We start from the raw sequence: 19,528 nt of genomic DNA, 5'->3' as shown, positions 1-19,528 counted from the left end.
CGCTGGAGATTCTGAAGAAATGGCGTGTTTGCTCCGAGCATGTCACACAGGCGGACTATACCTCCACAGGATTACGCCTAAAGGATTCTGCCACACCGACAATAATCAAAGCAAGAACACAACAAAGTGGATCATCACCTAACACTGTAAGTGTCCGTTTGCATGGTATTTGGTTGTCCTGAAGTGCAGGTGGCAGTAACCTTAGCTTATCAAACTTTTGTGGTGTTTAACCTAGTAAACACAAGTAACTTTGCTGCGAAATCAGTGCGCTTGTGAGACAGGCAATATAGAGTTTTTGACTGTTTGATGTACTTGAGAAGTGAGCTCAGAAATAAAAATGAAGTATAAGCCTAAGCCCGTAGTGTAACGTTATAACTTAGTGTCACCAAATCAACAGGCACTGTGTCAGCTTTCCAAGTGATCTTAAGTAAAAGACAAAAGCCAATATTAGTATACTTTAACATAGCAACGTTTAATATTACAGATGGAACATTCACGAGAACATCATAAAAACAAACAAACAGATTTTATGAGATGAACCTCTCAATATAGAAACCTGCAACCGCAGTGAGAAAATAAACATAAAAACTCCCCTTACACTATAAGCTTTAATGTCAATATGGTAATATGTGAAATGCTCGGAGCAAACACGCCATTTCTTCAGAATCTCCAGCGATGTTGTTGCATCAGTGTTCAAAGCAGCTAACCAAGCTTTCCGCCGAAATCGGTGAAACATGACGGCACTAAATACCTTCGCCGTGTTCTCACAACCCTTTACGACGCACATTATACCCATGATTGTTCAAACTATCTTCCTACAAACTGGTACTTCGTCAACTCTGCTCAAACTACTACTGATGCAGGCGTGCAGATCACGTTGGTTCTATTTACGGAAATGAGAGAGGGAGGGGGAGATGTGAGGGAGGATGTTTCGGCCGGGACTTTTTACTGCGCCGAGTTGAAGTACTCTCAGAAGTGCTATTCCGCCATACATTATAGTTCTCCTTTTTAACTCGGTTAAAAAAGCGCCACGTATTATTTTGTGTCACCATACTTGATCGTCCAACTATTCGTGTAACTGTATTTAAATAGGGGAAACGTGGAGTTGATTGGTTGCTTCTAACTTGATCTCTGTTTGGTTCCATAGGAATGAACTTTGATTAGTGTGCTAAGCTAAATGCTATCAGAATGTCACCCCGCGTCAGAGAGATTAAGTGCACGCAATCAGACGACAGAGGTATGTATCCACTCATCTTAGTTAAGGGAATAACATAGTTTAATATGAAAAAACGGTGAAGTATCCCTTTAACATTATCCACCTAATAAAAAAATGACATTATTTTATTAATACATTTTAATATGACAAGAACTAGTAAATATTAACCATATTTTCCTGAAGCCAAAAACAACAGATAAATGAATAAAACCTTGCCCTTCTCTAGACTTTCGGCAAAACTCAGAACACATCTTCCTTTTTTAAGAATGACTTTAGTGCAGTTCTTTGTTCTTTTCTCAAAGAAAAGCTTAACTCCAAGTCTTCCAGAGTCGTGGCCAAATCCGATTCGAAAGGCCGCTGTTCGCCAGCTTCTTTGTTTTCAAGTTGCACACAGAACCATCACAACTTTGCCTTCATTATGTTAAGCCCGCACACCGACTCTATACACAATGTGATTGGCCTGACTAGTTTGGTTTTTCAAGCTCGCAAGCCATTGGAGAGTTGCTGGACGACCCTGCAAATTACATTTGCTGCCGCTAGGGTGTGTCTTGATTTCTAGCATAATAGTCTGTGTTATTTAGCCTAGATTTTATATAGTAGAAAAATAATTTGGTTAAATTAGAGGGCAGACCAGACGCGCTGGAAGCCGTTTCATTGAAAGTTGGGTCGGAAAATGTGTGACGTCACTATGCTGTCGGTGGCGACCAGACAGGTGTTGTCATAGATATGTACACATACGTATACATATCTATGGGTGTTGTAGTAAAACCACCCTTTAGCGTCAAAGAGCACAGACGGACCCACCACCCCAGATTATTGTTGTTTAAAATTAATTACTTGTTAAAACTTGATAATACCATTGGCGTCGGAAGCAAAACTATGGGTGGTCTCAGAATTTGTTTTTGCTGGAGTAATGTTAGATACAATACAGCTTACTAAACAATTGATTGCGCCAGACAAAATTACGGAAATCACTGAGTTATTTGCTCTGACTATAGAATAGGAGTTAAAGATGGATGGCATCAAGTTTTGACGCAAATCGATCAGAGGTTCGAATCCGCCTTTTGCCGAACTCGCTCTACTCCATTTTCACATCACATATCAGATCGGAAAGGCATTTATTTTCAATAAAAATTGAGAAAATATTAGAAAAGTGGGGGGGGAGGAGTCAAACACCTAATACATTTTCTCGGTTAGGGGTAGGTAAATAGACATGTGTTGAATTAGTGACGATAAAAGTGAGTGGGTCCAATATCATTGGTCTTAAAACGTGGGTGGGTCTTGTCCTCACGACACACACAATGGTTCCGACGCACCTGGATCTTACTCAGACACACGTTAATCATCACTCATAAAGAATTTTTTTTTATTTGCAGCCCTCGCAGCCCCCTTCCCATGCTACTGGGACAAACACTACAATTTGAAACTGAACATGTCTGCTCAATTCAGCGTGACACGAACAAGAGTCGCAGCATAGATCACCAGCAGAAGTCAGATTTCATTTATCACGATGGGAGTGAGGTGAGCTGACAAGTCGATGGCGGAATATTTGGTTTCAAAGCGAAATGTAAAAGCACCTATTTGGCAATGTTTTAGATTTAAACCCAATGCTAATAGGGAACTTGCAAACATTAATGAGGCAATATGTAACCTTTGCCTGATGTTTACAGATATATATGTACCGACATTACCGGTGTTGTCACACGTCGATTAACCAGTAAGAAAATGTATCCACCTTCACAGCCCTAGTATTTTCCAATACTACTCAAAGCATTTTATAGCACGGTGGATCTCCTCAAACAGCATCCACCAGGATGATGCTACACCAGTTATCAGTGGAGAGGAGACAGTTTGAAGTAGCCAATTATATGTGTATGATTAGGACGCAGTGATGGAGAGAGACCAATTTGACCAGGGCACAGGAGTTACATGTGTACTCCTTTCAAAAAGCACCCTGAGATTTTGAATAACCACCAACAGTATTTACCCTTGTTATTAAATCCATTTTGGGTGAACACAAGTGGTCAGCCAAGACAAACCGCTGTTTAGACCTGCAAGTCTCAAATGAGTCTTGTGTGACCACTTGTGAACAAACAGGATTACATACATCACTTACGACATAAGAGTGATACTACATGTTTGCATGTACAAAAAAAGTGGTGAGTCAGCACATTATTGATAATTGCATAAAAATAATTTTGCAAACATTATGTTTTGAATCAAATGCTCATTTGTTATTTTAGCTCCTATTTAAAGTCATTTTTGGTGCATTTTACATGATCTGTCATTTCACACCGTCGTGCATGTATATGCAAATGTTATCTCATTAGTAATCATACATATTCATAGGTAAAATGTGGTTCTGGCACACATTCATTTTAGCATAGACACCGAAGCATAAATTATTAATGTATATGAACAACTTGAGAGAAGTATAAATGTTTACAAATCATGGGGTTGGGATATTTAAAAAAAAAACTATCTATATAATATTTACACTTCTATTCAAAAGTTTGAGGTCTGTAAGATGTTTTATGTAATAACTTTATGATTATGGTAGAGAGAGAATTTTCTCTCCCCCCTCAGCACTTGGTGCCTCACGCGCAGCGCGTGGTGGGAGCGGCGGCACTGAGTGTTGTTGCCGCAATCCCGACAAACGCTGTTATTTTCACCTGGATTGCAGGTCCACTTTGTTCAGCCTTCCTAGGGTAGGGGGAGTTATAGGATCAATGGTTACAATTTATTTTTAACTCTGCCCCTCATAATTATTACCCAAATCTCGCTCTCTGTGCTGCACATTTTACGGAGGAAAGCTTCCACAATCTTCGCGAGTTCAATGCAGGATTTGCACAATGGCTTGTCCTGAAAGATGGAGCAGTTCCAACCTAAAAAATGGACCACAACCTGTAAGTATTATTTCGTTTTCGTTGATGTGTTTTCCTGTAATAGTTTGTGTTGTTAATTGTACGTTGTAGCAAGGAAGTAAACAAAACGACAACGCTGTTTGGCTCTGCAAACCAGTTTAATAAATGCTCATTGATACTTACCATTATCCGACAAACACCTAACGTTACAAACTTTTTTTAAATCTCAACAGCGAACTTGGAATTAGTGTAAATTATTCTTTGATTAGAGCTTTTATGTATTGTTTATCTACATGCTTGTTTATCTTCAGGGATGCTAAACATGGTTCTGTGTTTGATTTGGCTACTATAGTAAAGCCAGTGTTTGTGTTTGTTTAGGGTTAATAGTTCTTGCGACAGATATTTGGCTATAATCGTTCTAAAAATGCAAAAGGTGCCATTCAATAGCAATCACTATAGATCCGCAGTCTTTACAGACTACTGGTAAAGGTAAGGGTTTTCCGAAAAATGTGCACTAGGTGGTTAGGGAATCACAACACAATAGGCCAAGCTAACCAATCTGAGCCCATTGCATATTTTTAAGGGACCGGCTCCATAGAACCCAGAAGCCATCAGTTTGTTTTTACAAGGAGGGATAGAGCAGAGTAGAATAAAGCTAAAATATATAAAAAAATTATAATAAATTTTTTTAAACGAAGCATGAACACATTACAGTGCACCCCACAAACACAATCAAGCCTTCGAAAGAATGTGTTTTACCACCCCTTTAATACCAGGGGTAATGCTGCATTCACTTGCTATCGGAATTATCGTAAATAAGAGTTTCCTAGGTAAAAAAAAATAAAAATGCACATGAACGACCTCTGATGTTGTGTTTACCACTGGGAAGTTAATTCTAATTCATTACAGTATAATTTTAATACTCAAATTCCCAGTTGGCGGGGAGAACTCCTGTGGTGACAGGTATGATTTATTAAGTTTTTTCCCCCAAAACAGCTAGATCATCTTGTCTTTAATGTAGTGAATATTTACATATGGAAGTAAGCATTTGAAGCGTATTGTATGTTTTATACACAGTGAAAATAGCCTGAATTTGACAGAAATTAAAGAAAGCGGACCATCTGGAAAGCATCGTAAATTTTTATATGGTTGTCAGTGCATGTGACACTGCATATCGTTTTGTTTTTAGTAAGATTTTCTCAATAAATTATGTCCTTTATGATTCCTATTCATTCCAACAACAAAGCACTTGAATGCAACAAGCTTGTAGTCACGACTTCTGAAGTGGGAATTATGACATTTCCGATAGCACGTGAAGGCTGCATTAGTAATAAGTCGAGGGATATATGTGGCTGCCAGTCCAGGTGTCGAGTGTCGTTGCTAGGGAGAGCGGACAGCTACGAAGCTGTTGCTGTGATATGGCTTTGGAATTCCTGATTCCATCCATTAATTCCGCCTTGAGCTCTCGGTCAGTCAAGCCTGCCAGCAGTTTGCCGTTCCAAGCCCGGGGTTCTTAACGAAGGGCCTTAATGACCCGCCTTAACGACAGGCCTTAACGACAAGACTTAACGAGGCCCTTAATGAAGCTGCCGCTATCGTTAAGGCTGGGGATGGCGGGATGATGAAAGAGACAGAGAAACCCCTCTGTGTAGTCACGGAGAATGAGAGGAGCGTGTCCCTTTGTCCCTGGCATTGACCTGATCGATGTGACCTCCGCCAAACACTCCTTGTGATTTACACATCCAATAACACAGACGTAGTGACACGGCTCAAAACAAACACTCAAACACACGCTCCGACTCAAGGACAGACACACCGCGTGATGTACAACCACATACACAAACACACACTTCTAAGCAGATGCCTGACCACATTAGTAGGGAAAAAAAACAGGCATGAATTTAAAGTCACACTATTATTGGCCCTACTGAGATTTGAATATCCGTACTAAATGAAGTATAATAGCTATACAGCTGAAGCCGGCTGATACCTTAATAAAGGATTTATCAGAAAAGCCGTTGATTCAAAAACAAGACATTTTAAAAAGCAACTGCATTATACATGAAACCGAATCAGAAAGGTCTAATTTATGCATTGACACCCAGCTGACCATAATATGTATTCAAATTAGCCATGACAATTCCTGCCAGATATCCTGTTTCAAGGACAGATTCTCAGCTGCCTTTGTATTCATGGGCATTATATCATTAGGCCTCTAAATCAACTAAATTACTTATATTATAAAGTAATGTTCTTATACTCATATAGTCAATTTCATATTTTTGCAATAACCATAAATCATAAACTGTGGGAAAAAAATATTCAGTGTCAACCTCTAAATCACTTAAATAACTTATTCGGGTATACTCAATTTCACATTCCTGCAGCACAATAAATCATAAAACATTGGGAGTGAAGAAAAAAAAAACATTTCGCATCTGTGCATTAACCTAATGAATGTGTTTTCCTGGGCAGATTTATTTAGCGCCCTGTGAGTTGAGAGAAACAGTGTTTGAGAAAATGGCACTTCAGCCATCATGTGAAATGGGTTTTGACTGCTCTAAACAGCAATGCGGTGGCCTGGATACCAAGAGGCCATCTACACACATAACCATTACAGAAACACACACTCTGATACACACAGATCTCAGCGTGTTATGAGTTTCAATCCCCCTTTGCGCCCAGGGAATCTTATCAAAGGCTTTAAGGCTGATGGGAGAGAATCCTCGGCTCCTTCACGTCTGAGTGAGGAAGATGAAGCTCACACGCTTCTCCTCAGAGGACCCTAGCCTCACATGACTCACTAGCCATGTTGATAAATTTATATATAAATTAAACAAGTATTTATTATAAAGTATTTATTATGTTATCATATTTATTTATGTATAAACCGATCAGGCAATAGCATTATTAAGAGAGTGACAAGTGAACTGAATAACACTGATTATCTCTTCATTATGGCACCTGTTAGTGGATAAAGTGAACATTTTGTCCTCAAAGTTGATGTGTTAGAAGCAGGGAAAATGTAGCCTGGATGCCAGCCGAACTTAGCCCCGCCCACAATTTTTTTAGGTCGAGCAGTTCGGTCTGGCCTTGCTCCATAGAGGAGTTATTATCCCTGAACAGAAACTGTTCGGACCAATGAAATCATCAAGGCGGGCTTCAGCCGATGACGGACAGATATTAAACAGTAACGTAATCATGCACAGGCTTGGAATATATTTGTTTGAATCCTAAATGGAGAGCTTGTTTGTATATGCATTCACCTTCACAATTTCTCTCAAAAATGATGATCATGTTGGGTAAGTACTCTGTGTATCATTAAATTATGTTATTTTTTTACAACATTTTACATTTTTCAAATTGTGGTTACCGATTATGCTACCGTAATTCTGACCCAAATTGCTTGGTCGCCTTTCTGGCTGTTGTTGTAAGGTGATATTTTTGCAAATGTTTCATAAAAAATCAATGATATTTGTCCACTGGAATGATCGCTTTAAATTTAAAACGGTTTATTTAAAGCAATTAATTTTCAAACAGGAATTAGAAATACAGGCCTGCCCCTAATAAAAGCCTGCTTCAAATAAAAGTTGGTTCCCATCAACAGTTTAGGTAAATAAAGGCCCGTCTTCATTTGAGGAATAACTGTATATATTATTCACAAAAAAAAAATATTATTTTAAATATTACCCTAATCATAAAGCAAAATAAAGTGAATGTTTCTGCAAAGACAAGTGACTGTCTTTATAATTACGATCATTCATGCAAACAATTTGTTCAAAAACTCATTGACTCATTTGGGAACAAAACTCTTTGAAAAATTGAGAAATTGAATCACTAACTCTGGACATTAATTATTTCAGAAGGGAAATTTAAACTTAAAAAAGTAAGTAACCTAGTTGCCTTAAAATGTTGAGTTTATTAACATTAAAAATCTGAGTTGATACAATGAAGGACATTAGTTTAATAAATAGAAACTCAAAATATTATTGTATCTGAACAACATAAAAAATTTGATAAATCATGAAAATAGCCCTATTCGATGCTTCACTGCGTCATCAGAAATAAAACACACACAATTACCCGATATGCTTACAAAATCTTTTAATAATATTTTAATAAAGGTTGTCGAATCTCAAAAAAAATTCATTGTATTAACTCAAAATTTTAATTTCAATGAACTCAAAATTTGAGGGCAACCAGGTAACTTTTTTTCTAAATAATTTTTTACAGTGTGTGCGAGTAAACCTCACTCTTCTGACCTCAAGAGACACTCATGCCGGCAGACCCGGGTTCTGGGTTTTAATTTTAAAATTAAAATTAAAATATATATTTAAAAAGAATGAACTGAGTCAAATAACATATATATTGTCACAAATCAGGTTACTTACAAAATGTAATCTGAGTACATGAAATGTTACACCAATCACTGTCCATGACCATGAAAAAAAAGACTACCAGAAATTGTGTCAATATTGAAAATCTGTTATATAGCTTCATAATGACTTCAGGGCATATCTCGCAAACCAAGACGAATGACAGAACCAGACAATCTATTACACATCTATGTTATTTCTGATCTGGCAAAGTGACAGGTCTCTCTCACAGGTGCCGTGTGGGAGAATTCCAAATCGGGATGACCTTGCTTGGTTAAATCGCCACTCTTGGCCCTGCTGCATGACTAAGAGCAGGCGTGACTGTGTCTTGTCACCCAGACTGACCTTCCATCTGTCTGGCCCGCAGCTAGAAGCAACCTCGCATCCCTCACTGGATCTCCTCTGCCAGGCGGCTCCGCACCTGGAGCCCGAGGGCCCAGCTAAGAGTCCACGACTGTGGGGCCGACACAGAGCCTTAGCGGCACCCTTAATTATCCACTGACACATAATTAACATCAGCCCTGCCAGCCCAGATGCTCTGACCGCATTATTAAAGCTGTTTACCCTGGAAGAGGCTGACACTGTAACACCAAAGTGCCAGAGGAAGTTCAGCGCTGTGAACTACAGAACACAAAGGTTTGATTCTTCGGCACGGCTCAATCTGATTTGAAACAGTCGTGTGAGACCACTGTGAGAACTAGGTGAGAATGGTTTCCTGCAGTTGATTTCACAAGTGGAGTTGAGTTGAGTCGCAGTTACAGATCAGTGGAGTTACAGCGCAGCCTGGTTTCACCCACACTATTACACTAATGCTCCTAGCAAGTTAGTAGGGGTGCCGAGGTTTATTGCTGGTGCCGAGTATGAAAATTGAGGTGTTGTTTTTGTCTGTGTTGTTTTTGTCAGGCTGAGTCGAAACTGATGTAATGCCATCTGACTCAGCTTGGCCAAACACCCGACAATGTCCATCACTCAAATGCCCACGTTTGACGGTCACATGAGTAGTTGCTTTACATCATAAGCAAGTATTTTTCCAATTTGCTGCTGTTGTTCAGCCTCCTTCATGCATCATTTATGATCAAAACCATCTTTATTTGGCACAAGTTTATGCAAATACCAGTGGTTATTAGCATAATCAGCTGAAATATGAAGAAAGAGCATGTGGTTGTTTTTATGAATAGTGTTTAACTTTAATGGGTCAGCTTTGAGGCCGACACTATCTACTTTAGCTTTATTTACTTTAATATTTTCAACAGGGGACATGTAGGCTGAAAAAGGGCAACTATATCTAGATGCAAATCTCTTTTGCGCATTTAATGGACAGTTTGTTCACTTCTATGCCACTGTCTGACAGTGCCAAGACGAGCAACCCTGTGCCAAAACTATACATCACTAAATAGCAAAAGACAGAGCTTCTTTTTTTAATTGTTCTGAGCATGACTTAGAGTAGGCTGTATTGTTTTCTGTATATAAAAACAATACTATCTTGGTGCTTTTCCAAAACGCTTTGCATAAAAAGTGCCATGCAGTTCAAAAGTAGCAAGATTCAGTCTCTCTGGAGAAACATTAAGCGTGTTTATTAACCATTAGGGCACAGTCCATTTGAAAGTGGGCACCTCTATGCCTTATGCCCTGTTGAGGAGAAAAAACAGTTGAAGAAGTAACTCTTTGAGATGTTTGTCGGGAACAGAGATCACAATTTTCAGTGGTCTGGTTACTGGTATCTAATGTCTCTTGAGGGAGAAGGAAGGCAATGTATCACTATGTTGTTTATGAGCAACATTACATGAGCAAATGCCATGAGTACGTAGATTTAGCATAGATTTTAATATAAATTATATTAGGCTATTGAGTATAATAATAGTGTATATATATATATATATATATATATATATATATATATATATATATATATATATATATATATATATATATATATATATATATATATATATATATAATATTCAAATGTAAGTTTAATTTTATTTTAAATATTACCCTAATCGTAACATTACGCTAAATAAGTGAATATTTCTACTAAATCACTGAACTTGTCAATCAGTTATTTGTTTAAAAACACTGTTCATTGCATATGTTACGGAGGCCAGCTAGTAGTCGCTGTGCGAGTAAACCTCACTCCTCTGACCTCAAGAGACACTCATGCCGGCAGACCCGGGTTCGAGTCCCGTTTGGAGCAGGAAGTTCAAGCAGGAGGGGTTACATTGGTGCCGTGACCCGGGTGGGAGTAAGGTTTAGGGGGCTGAGCGTAGGAGGGGTTACACATACTAATTGCATACTTCTTACTTTTCCACTATATAATTATATTTAGAAATAGAGTGATATTCTAGTAAGCAATTCTGAATTCAACCAGATTCATTCAGGAACAAAACAAGTGACTCTTTGAATCATCTCTTAATTGACTCATTCAAAATGCAGATTTATATGGGAATGCAACTACTATTGCTGCTCAGATACATGCAACAGTTAATTCTGCTTTCTTAGAAACTATTTTTGCTGGTGGAATTAAAAATTGTGTCTAAAATGTAAGATGCTCAATGTTAACTTCATGGTTTGTTTACTGAAGTGTTGTGTAAAAATAATATCACATTCATGACAGGTTTTTCCAGTCCCATCTAAAAAGCCACTATTGAATGGTTTACTCATTTGTAACAATAATGTCTTTTATATACCAGATATGAGAGAATTTAATCAATTCATAGATTAATTTGATGACATTTTTTGAATTGATTTACAGCCATAATATAAACATTTTGCAGCTCGAGCAGTTCAAAGACTCTGACTGTAGCCTCAGGCTTCACACTATAATATTAATGATGTGCCTTCACAGTTCACAGGTTGTTAAAATGCACATCTGAAAAATACACATGTATTCTTTCATACCTGCATAAATCTGCACCTTTGTATATTCATGCATGTTTTACCAGTATGGGGCACAGGTCAATTCCCCTCCCCTAACGCTTCACCCTATTCAATAATGCCATCTCTCTCTCTCTCTCTCTCTCTCTCTCTCTCTCTCTCTCTCTCTCTCTCTCTCTCTCTCTCTCTCTCTCTCTCTCTCTCTCTCTCTCTCTCTCTCTCTCTCTCTCTCTCTCTCTCTCTCTCTCTCTCTCTCTCTCTCTCTCTCAGTGGCACTGCCCTCATTCAGGGGCAGTGGGCATGGTAAAGTAAAGCGGACGGCCAGTCTCAGCTGAGAGGATTCAGAATAAATATTAGCTCAAGGTCATGCACTGTATTCACTCTGGTCTATGCATAATCATGAGTTAACCCTCCACATGACCATCCCCTGTCTGAGCATGAGCAAAGCTTTACAGTCCTCCAGCTGCAAATCACTGACAGTGAATTACCTCTAAAGTCTTTATACAAGCCAGACATGTGAGAACTGTTGAAACTTGCCCATACCAGGGATTACCAACCTGTGGGTCACCCCATACAAAATGATTTTACTCTGAACCATAATCATAATCTAAAAATAAATAAGTCATTATACATTATAGAATGTACAGTAGAAAACGAAGAAGAAGAAAGTAACAGAGTTGCTTAGAGCAACCACTGGTCAAATGGGTCCCATATGCAGAATTTTAGTTGCCACCTCTGTTGAAATTGCTTTCTAGGGGTAGGGTGTTGTTGGTGCCCCCATAAAGGGTAGGATGGTGCCCCCTTATTGCCCTACACAGACTGCATATTCTGCATATATGGAACAGTTGTATATGGAAGTGTTGTAAAAGCTTTACAGTACACGAAAACCTGAAACTGCTGCCATTGATCAACAACAAACCCTTTTTCATTGTGACAGGAGAACAAAATATTTTTGGCAGGAGAATAATTTCCCTCTGAAATATAAACTATGAATGGAGAAAAAAAAGAATTGTGAAATAAAAAGTCACATTACCTTTTGTGTTTTCTATTCCATGGCAGATATATGCTTGCTTTCATAGGTTCCACATGGGGAAAACATAAAGTACACAGTTCCTCCTCTCCCCTACCTCTTCTTCTCCCTTGTCCTGATCCAACTGCCCATTTTCTACTTCAACTCTTCCTTTCTTTCACCCAGATTTTTCTCTCTGCTTCTCTAAGTTGTTCAGCATCCACACTGAACAAAACCAAAAATCTTTTTTCTATTGTGTATGTCCAAGTAATAAAAAGAACTTAACACCTGAATAAGATTGGATACAGCTATTTCCTGTTACCTAAATGCTTATCAGCTGTTTAAAAAAAAAAAAAAAAAATATATATATATATATATATATATATATATATATATATATATATATATATATATATATATATATATATATATATATATATATATATATATATATACATACATACACGTGCTGCGTCCCAATTCGCCTGCTATACTACATCCTTAAAGTATGTATTCTTTTTGTGAAGAAAAAGTATATACTTTTGAGTGTGTAGCAGAAAAGTAAGCAAGCTTCGGGACATACTACTTTGCCATCTTTAACCGGCTATGTTGCTTAGTTACGAGAATACCGTCACCGTTTAACTGCCCTCACTGTAAGGCATCGTCAGATTTGTCACAGTTAAAATCCTCCACATTCAGTTTAATCTCCTACCGTATGGGAGAGAAATGTAGCTGCTCGTTGATCTGCCATTTGTGGGTCTTTAATGCAGAGACTCTCCTCATGTGTTTGCATTTGAAATATAATGATGCATTTAAAAGTTAATGGCCAAACGTGTCATTACAAAAGTTCACAATGCTGCTGCAGGTGAAATATAATGTGGACAACACTGAATAAATATATTTTTGTCAGGTTAAATATTGATAGTTGGTCACTCAAACCCCTTTATCTAAACTCCTCTACTTAACCTGTCGGACTCGCACATCCGTCATGTTTGTAGTTTTTTAACGCTTTTTATCCGTGTTTGTAGTTCTAATCGAATCCTCGTCCAACTCCCAATGGTTTGTGGGCAATATCAGCCGTTAGAGTGCCCATCGATCCATACTTCGAGTTCGGACCGAAAATAGTAAACCATTCGGGTATCTTTGGAATACTCTTTTCAACATACTACGATTTGGAACATACTAATTCTATTTTCGAATACTATTTAGTATGGATAGTATGCGAATTGGGATGCAGGAACACACTCACCTAAAGGATTATTAGGAACACCTGTTTAGTTTCTCATTAATGCAATTATCTAATCAACCAATCACATGGCAGTTGCTTCAATGCATTTAGGGGTGCGGTCCTGGTCAAGACAATCTCCTGAACTCCAAACTGAATATCAGAATGGGAAAGAAAGGGGATTTAAGGAGATTTGAGCGTGGCATGGTTGTTGGTGCCAAACGGGCCGGTCTGAGTATTTCACAATCTGCAGTTACTGGGATTTTCATGCACAACCATTTCTAGGGTTTACAAAGAATGGTGTGAAAAGGAAAAAACATGCCTTGTTGATGCTAGAGGTCAGAGGAGACTGGGCTGACTGATTCAAGCTGATAGAAGAGCAACTTAAGACTGAAATAACTTGTTACCACCGAGGTATGCAGCAAAGCATTTGTGAAGCCACAACACGCACAACCTTGAGGCGGATGGACTACAACAGCAGAAGACCCCACCGAGTACCACTCATCTCCACTATAAATAGGAAAAAGAGGCTACAATTTGCACAAGCTCACCAAAATTGGACAGTTGAAGACTGGAAAATGTTGCCTGGTCTAATGAGTCTCGATATCTGTTGTTACATTTAGATGGTAGAGTCAGAATTAGGCATAAACAGAATGAGAGCATGGATCCATCATGCCTTGTTACCACTGTGCAGGCTGGTGGTGGTGGTGTAATGGTGTGGGGGATGCTTTCTTGGCACACTTTAGGCCCCTTAGTGCCAATTGGGCATCATTTAAATGCCACGGCCTATCTAAGCATTGTTTCTGACCATGTCCATCCCTTTATGTCCACCATGTACGCATCCTCTGATGGCTACTTCCAGCAGGATAATGCACCATGTCACAAAGCTCGAATCATTTCAAATTGGTTTCTTGTAACATGAGTTCACTGTACCAAAATGGCCTCCACAGTCAGCAGATCTCAACCCAAAAGAGCATCTTTGAGATGTGGTGGAAAGGGAGCTTCATGCCCTGGATGTGCATCCCACAAATCTCCATCAACTGCAAGATGCTATCCTATCAATATGGGCTAACATTTCTAAAGAATGCTTTCAGCACCTTGTTGAATCAATGCCGTGTAGAATTAAGGCAGTTCTGAAGGCGAAAGGGAGGAGTCAAAAACAGTATTAGTATGGTGTTCCTAATAATCCTTTAAGTGTGTGTGTGTGTGTGTGTGTGTGTGTGTGTGTGTGTGTGTGTGTGTGTGTGTGTGTGTGTGTGTGTGTGTGTGTGTGTGTGTGTGTGTGTGTGTGTGTGTGTGTGTGTGTGTGTGTGTGTGTGTGTGTGTGTGTGTGTGTGTGTGTGTGTGTGTGTGTGTGTGTGTATATATAAGGTCTTCATTTCTAACATGATGTTTCATAAGCATTTGTAAATAAGAGCAAGAAGATCTATGATTTTGGTTTTGGGTAAGCTTGAATGAAAATAGAATTTAAGCATTTTAGAAACGTCTGCTTTTTGTGTGAAAATGGCATGAATTGTGTTAATGGTATGGTTACAACAGATGGCAAGTTTCGCAAATTGTGTTTAGAGTTTTAACTACATGTGTATGTTACTTCAGTGTGTTACTTCAGATTGGACAAAAGTATGAAAATAAAAAACAATTGTAAACGCCAAGGGTAAATACCATATAAAATATAGTTTGGGCCAAAAAAAAACAATCCTTGTTTCTTGTGAAGATTCTCAGCCTTTAGTGAAATAGGCGCAATCAAAAGAAAGCCAACTTATTGAAAATGTGCAGTGATTCATATGCCAATCACTAAAAACACTCCTGATGGAACTAAACAAATGTGGGCTCAAGATGATATAGCAGGTAATTTGGTCCATTTTTATGAACTGCTCACAGATGAGGATAGGGACTTTTGATATCATTTGTGTTTTTTGTTTTGTTTTTATAAAAAAAAAAAAAAAAAAAAAGTTTTATTTGTTAGAAAAGGGTTGGGAAACACTGATCTAGACAGTCACAGTAGATGAAAGACTTTCACTGTATCATAAACAAGAGCAATGCAACAAGTAATTTGTCTGTCCAAGCTGAATTTGAAACAGCTGCCCGGTGTGACACAATCACTATGGGGCACCAAGTGTAACCTGACTAATTTCATGCACCGTATGAATTGCATGACACAAAATGCAGTATTTCATGATAAAATGCTGCCACACCATAATGTGTTTCATACGCCGAATGACAAAAGCTTTATTTTGTCAGTGGAACCTCTTCTCTTCTTTTAGTCTGCAAAAGGAACGTACTTGTATAAATTCCATGCATGAAATGACTGGTTCGGAATTTGAATAGATGAATAGCGGATTTTACATTTGACAAAATAACTGGCTTTTATGTTTATGTGCATGAAATGCAGTAAAGTGTAACTCCATTTTGTAATCAGATTGATATTGCATTTGTCACATATTTCATTTGGTTTACAAAATTAGTTTACATTTTATACAGATTACATTACGTTTAATACCGTTTACCGTACCAGAAGGTTGGGGCTGGTAAGATTTAGTTTTTATGTTTTTGAAAGAAATCTCTTATGCTCACGCAGGCTGCCTTTATTTGATCAGCATCATTACTCCAGTCTTCAGTGTTATATGATCCTTCAGAAATCATTCTAATAGACCATTTTTGAGCGGACGTCACAGTTACGTCATTTGTAGCTGTACTCCTATTGTGGTAGCAGAAAAACATTGGAGGAAAATGGGCAAATCCACAAAATTGCCATGCCTTTGGATGTCAGAAACAGAATGCAAAAAAAGATGCTTCATATTTATAGAAAACCTTCGTCGAAAACACTCTGTGAAGCTAAACAGAGACATTTATGGTTGCAAGCGGACTGATGAAACCTGTAATGATTAGTCTAAGTATGGATTTGAAGTTGCAAGCTATCACAGAGGGGGAAAATAGTGCGATTTGGCAGAGATAAACCTGCAAGTCTGAGGGGGAAAAGACATAATATTGAGTATATCTTGAAATTCTGATATTTCTTCTTAGAATGGTGAGATGCACAACTGGAAATGTGAGAAAACATTTTTTATTCAATTTTTATTGTTTTATTATGTGGCTGCCACAGAACGCAACTGTGAATTTCTGCCACAAGGTAGGCTCCACCCACAAAACGCATCTTCAATGTTTGCAAACAGCCAAATTGGTCTATATGCTGATTTGTTGCTCAAGAAACATATCACATTATTATCAATGTTGAAAAAACTTTTGTTACATTGCGCCTGCTCCACCCATAGTACTGCAGCAAAGTTCCCTGATTATTACGCAGAAATGAGAGTAGTCAAATCGAACTAGAAAATCTCAACTTTTCATTTTCCATCAGTCTTAGTAACTATGTGTTACAGTGTAACTATACACATCACATGTAAGGAAAATGTTGGCGTTATTTTGTCACTTATTGAGCAGTAGGCTAGATGGAGCCGTTTACCTCCAGTCTTTGAGCTAAGATGACAGATACAGAAGTAATGGGTTGTTGCCCGTTGATCACGTCTCTTGTGGTCTGATTGGTTGAGGGACTATCCAACTGCGTACAATTTGAATAATGCTCGTTTATCATGCCTCTTGTGCAGTAGAGCACATGTTCAATCTTAAATTAAGCTTGTTCTGGTGACAGACCGATAACTTAGCAAGCACAACCATACAGAAATACACATAAAGCAGCCATGAAAACCTGTTGCTTACTGCAGTCACGACTGGTAAAGGAAAAATCTACAAAGATTCACATGCGAGTAATCGCTTTCATCGCATATTTGCATCATGTTACGCAGGGTGTTTCTCTGTCGTGAGAGAGAATAACAGTCAAAGTTATTCAGGAATCAGAAAATATCAAAATGTCATGTGATAGCACCAGTTGTTAGCTAAATGACAAAAAGTTCACCTTTACATGTGATGAAAGTGTGGGTAAAAGAAGAAAAAAGCTCAAAAAGCACTTGTGTGTGGCATTATCTTGATTTGAAAGATACACAGGGAGAGGCAGGGAATAGAATAAAGAGAGGGGAGAGAAGAGAATGGCTTAGACATGTTCTCTTTGAATTTCACTTATAATAGACTCTCCAGATCCTCCCCCTTCCCTCTCTCCTCTCCTCCACTTCTCCTACTCTCAGAACAGAAACACGTTTGAATTTCTTCTCCACAGGGGTTTATAATAAAATGGTATTTAACCACGCTCTCTCTCTCTCTCTCTCTCTCTCTCTCTCTCTCTCTCTCTCTCTCTCTCTCTCTCTCTCTCTCTCTCTCTCTCTCTCTCTCTCTCTCTCTCTCTCTCTCTCTCTCTCTCTCTCTCTCTCTCTCTCTCTCAGCCCTCCTTCTCTCTCGCATACTATCTACTTGTTTACTGTGCTTCATCTCCTTTTTTAAAATAAAAATATCCTTATTTTGCAAGATTCCCTCTCACTGTTTCAAGGTCACAGTTTTTCAGTGTCTGAAGGTAATTTAATTTTTAAAATTTTAGTATGTACCCTGTCGACCTTTATGCTATTCCAAGCCTTAACGACTTTCTTTCATTTGCGGAACACAAAGATGATGTTGTGAAGATATTTGTATATAGTTTTATTTAAGGGGTTGTGTACACCCTTGCTTTATAATGTAAATATGGACCAGCCCGGTCGGCTCACATATTATGAAGTGTCTAGCCCATGCATTGCTAGAGTGCAAAAGTTTTTACAGTGCTTAAATGGGCCTTTTTTCCCCATTCCACAGCTCATTTTTTAATGCAGAAACACATTCGTGTAACTATTATGAATTTTCATTTTTGGGTGAACTATCACATTAAAAGGACATAAATGTATTAGTGTTTGAAAAATTATGTTATAATGAAAACATTTATAATTATTCCAGCACTATCCAGCACTGACCATTTGACCACAGTCCAATTCGATTAAAAATGTTTTTTTCTTCCATTAAAGGGTTACTTCAGTGATTTAGCATATGGCTTTGTATAGAAACCCGGGAGTATATTCGAATGATTATGTGTTTTTAATTGTAGTGTCTGTTCTCTAACTGAACTGATTTTTTTGAAAATAAACGCAGTGGGAAAGTGATCCAGTAATCTTGTAGCGGTGGCTTTGGGAGTGGCCTTGTAGGGCAGCGAAGCAAGTGCATTGTGGGAGTTGTTGTCTTTTATCCCCATGAGACAAACGTACATTTTCTGTCTTTTCACAGTCTAGAAGGCACCAAATTAAAAAAATAATTAGAAATTTTTACTTTAATACAAAGTTTAATGCTAAATCACTGAAGTAACCTCTCAAATCTCGCTGGAGAACACGATCATCCGGTTTGACAAACTTGCGCCATTCATGCAGCTCCAATGCTTCTGTCATTAGCGCAAAAGACAGACAAAACCAAATACTAAGACATTCTAGAAAAAGCACTTTTCACTATTATTATGCTGATCATTTTCACTAATGATCTCAGACTTTTGGACCCCACTGTTTGTGTTTTCCGCGTTGACCCTCTCTTCCCCTCTTGCGTGCATTTCCAGCTCATTTGCTCCGCAGCATTAACCTTCCGACATTTTCTCATTCCTAGCCCATCTCTCTGTCCATCCGTCATCTCCGCCACCCACCCCATCGCTCACCTCGGCATCTCAGCATCATTCCCGCGTCTTCCTTTATCATTTACCTGTGTGCCCCTCCTTTCCGTCTCTCCCTCTTTCTCTCTCTAATTGCTCTCTCTTTCCTGCTGAGCTCCAGCCTGGAGGCTAAATGATTTTCACTGCAAGAGACAGAGTGAAAGAAAACACAAAGCTGTTCCGAAAGAGACATTCCACAATTATTACTGATGATCTCTTTCGCAGCGTGTGTGTGCTGTAACTGTTGCCCTCTGCATGCTCCCTTTTCTGTCGCTCACCCTCTGTCTTATTCTCACTTTATTCTCATTTTTACTCATCCCCCCTCCCTTGCTTTGTAGTGATTTTTAATTCTATTTGGA

The 19,528-nt window shown here is 38.5% G+C and overlaps 1 protein-coding gene across 4 annotated transcripts in view; it reads right to left on the bottom strand.

Moving 5' to 3' along the window:
* LOC137089012 (cadherin-7) overlaps window positions 1-19,528 on the bottom strand; it is a 206,627-nt gene that overhangs the window by 83,266 nt on the left and 103,833 nt on the right. The window lies entirely within an intron of this gene.

This window comes from Pseudorasbora parva, chromosome 9 (assembly GCF_024679245.1).
Source record: "Pseudorasbora parva isolate DD20220531a chromosome 9, ASM2467924v1, whole genome shotgun sequence".
Lineage (NCBI taxonomy): Eukaryota > Metazoa > Chordata > Actinopteri > Cypriniformes > Gobionidae > Pseudorasbora > Pseudorasbora parva.
The sequence above is the reverse complement of the archived record's forward strand: the minus strand, read 5'-3'. Positions and strand labels throughout refer to the sequence as shown.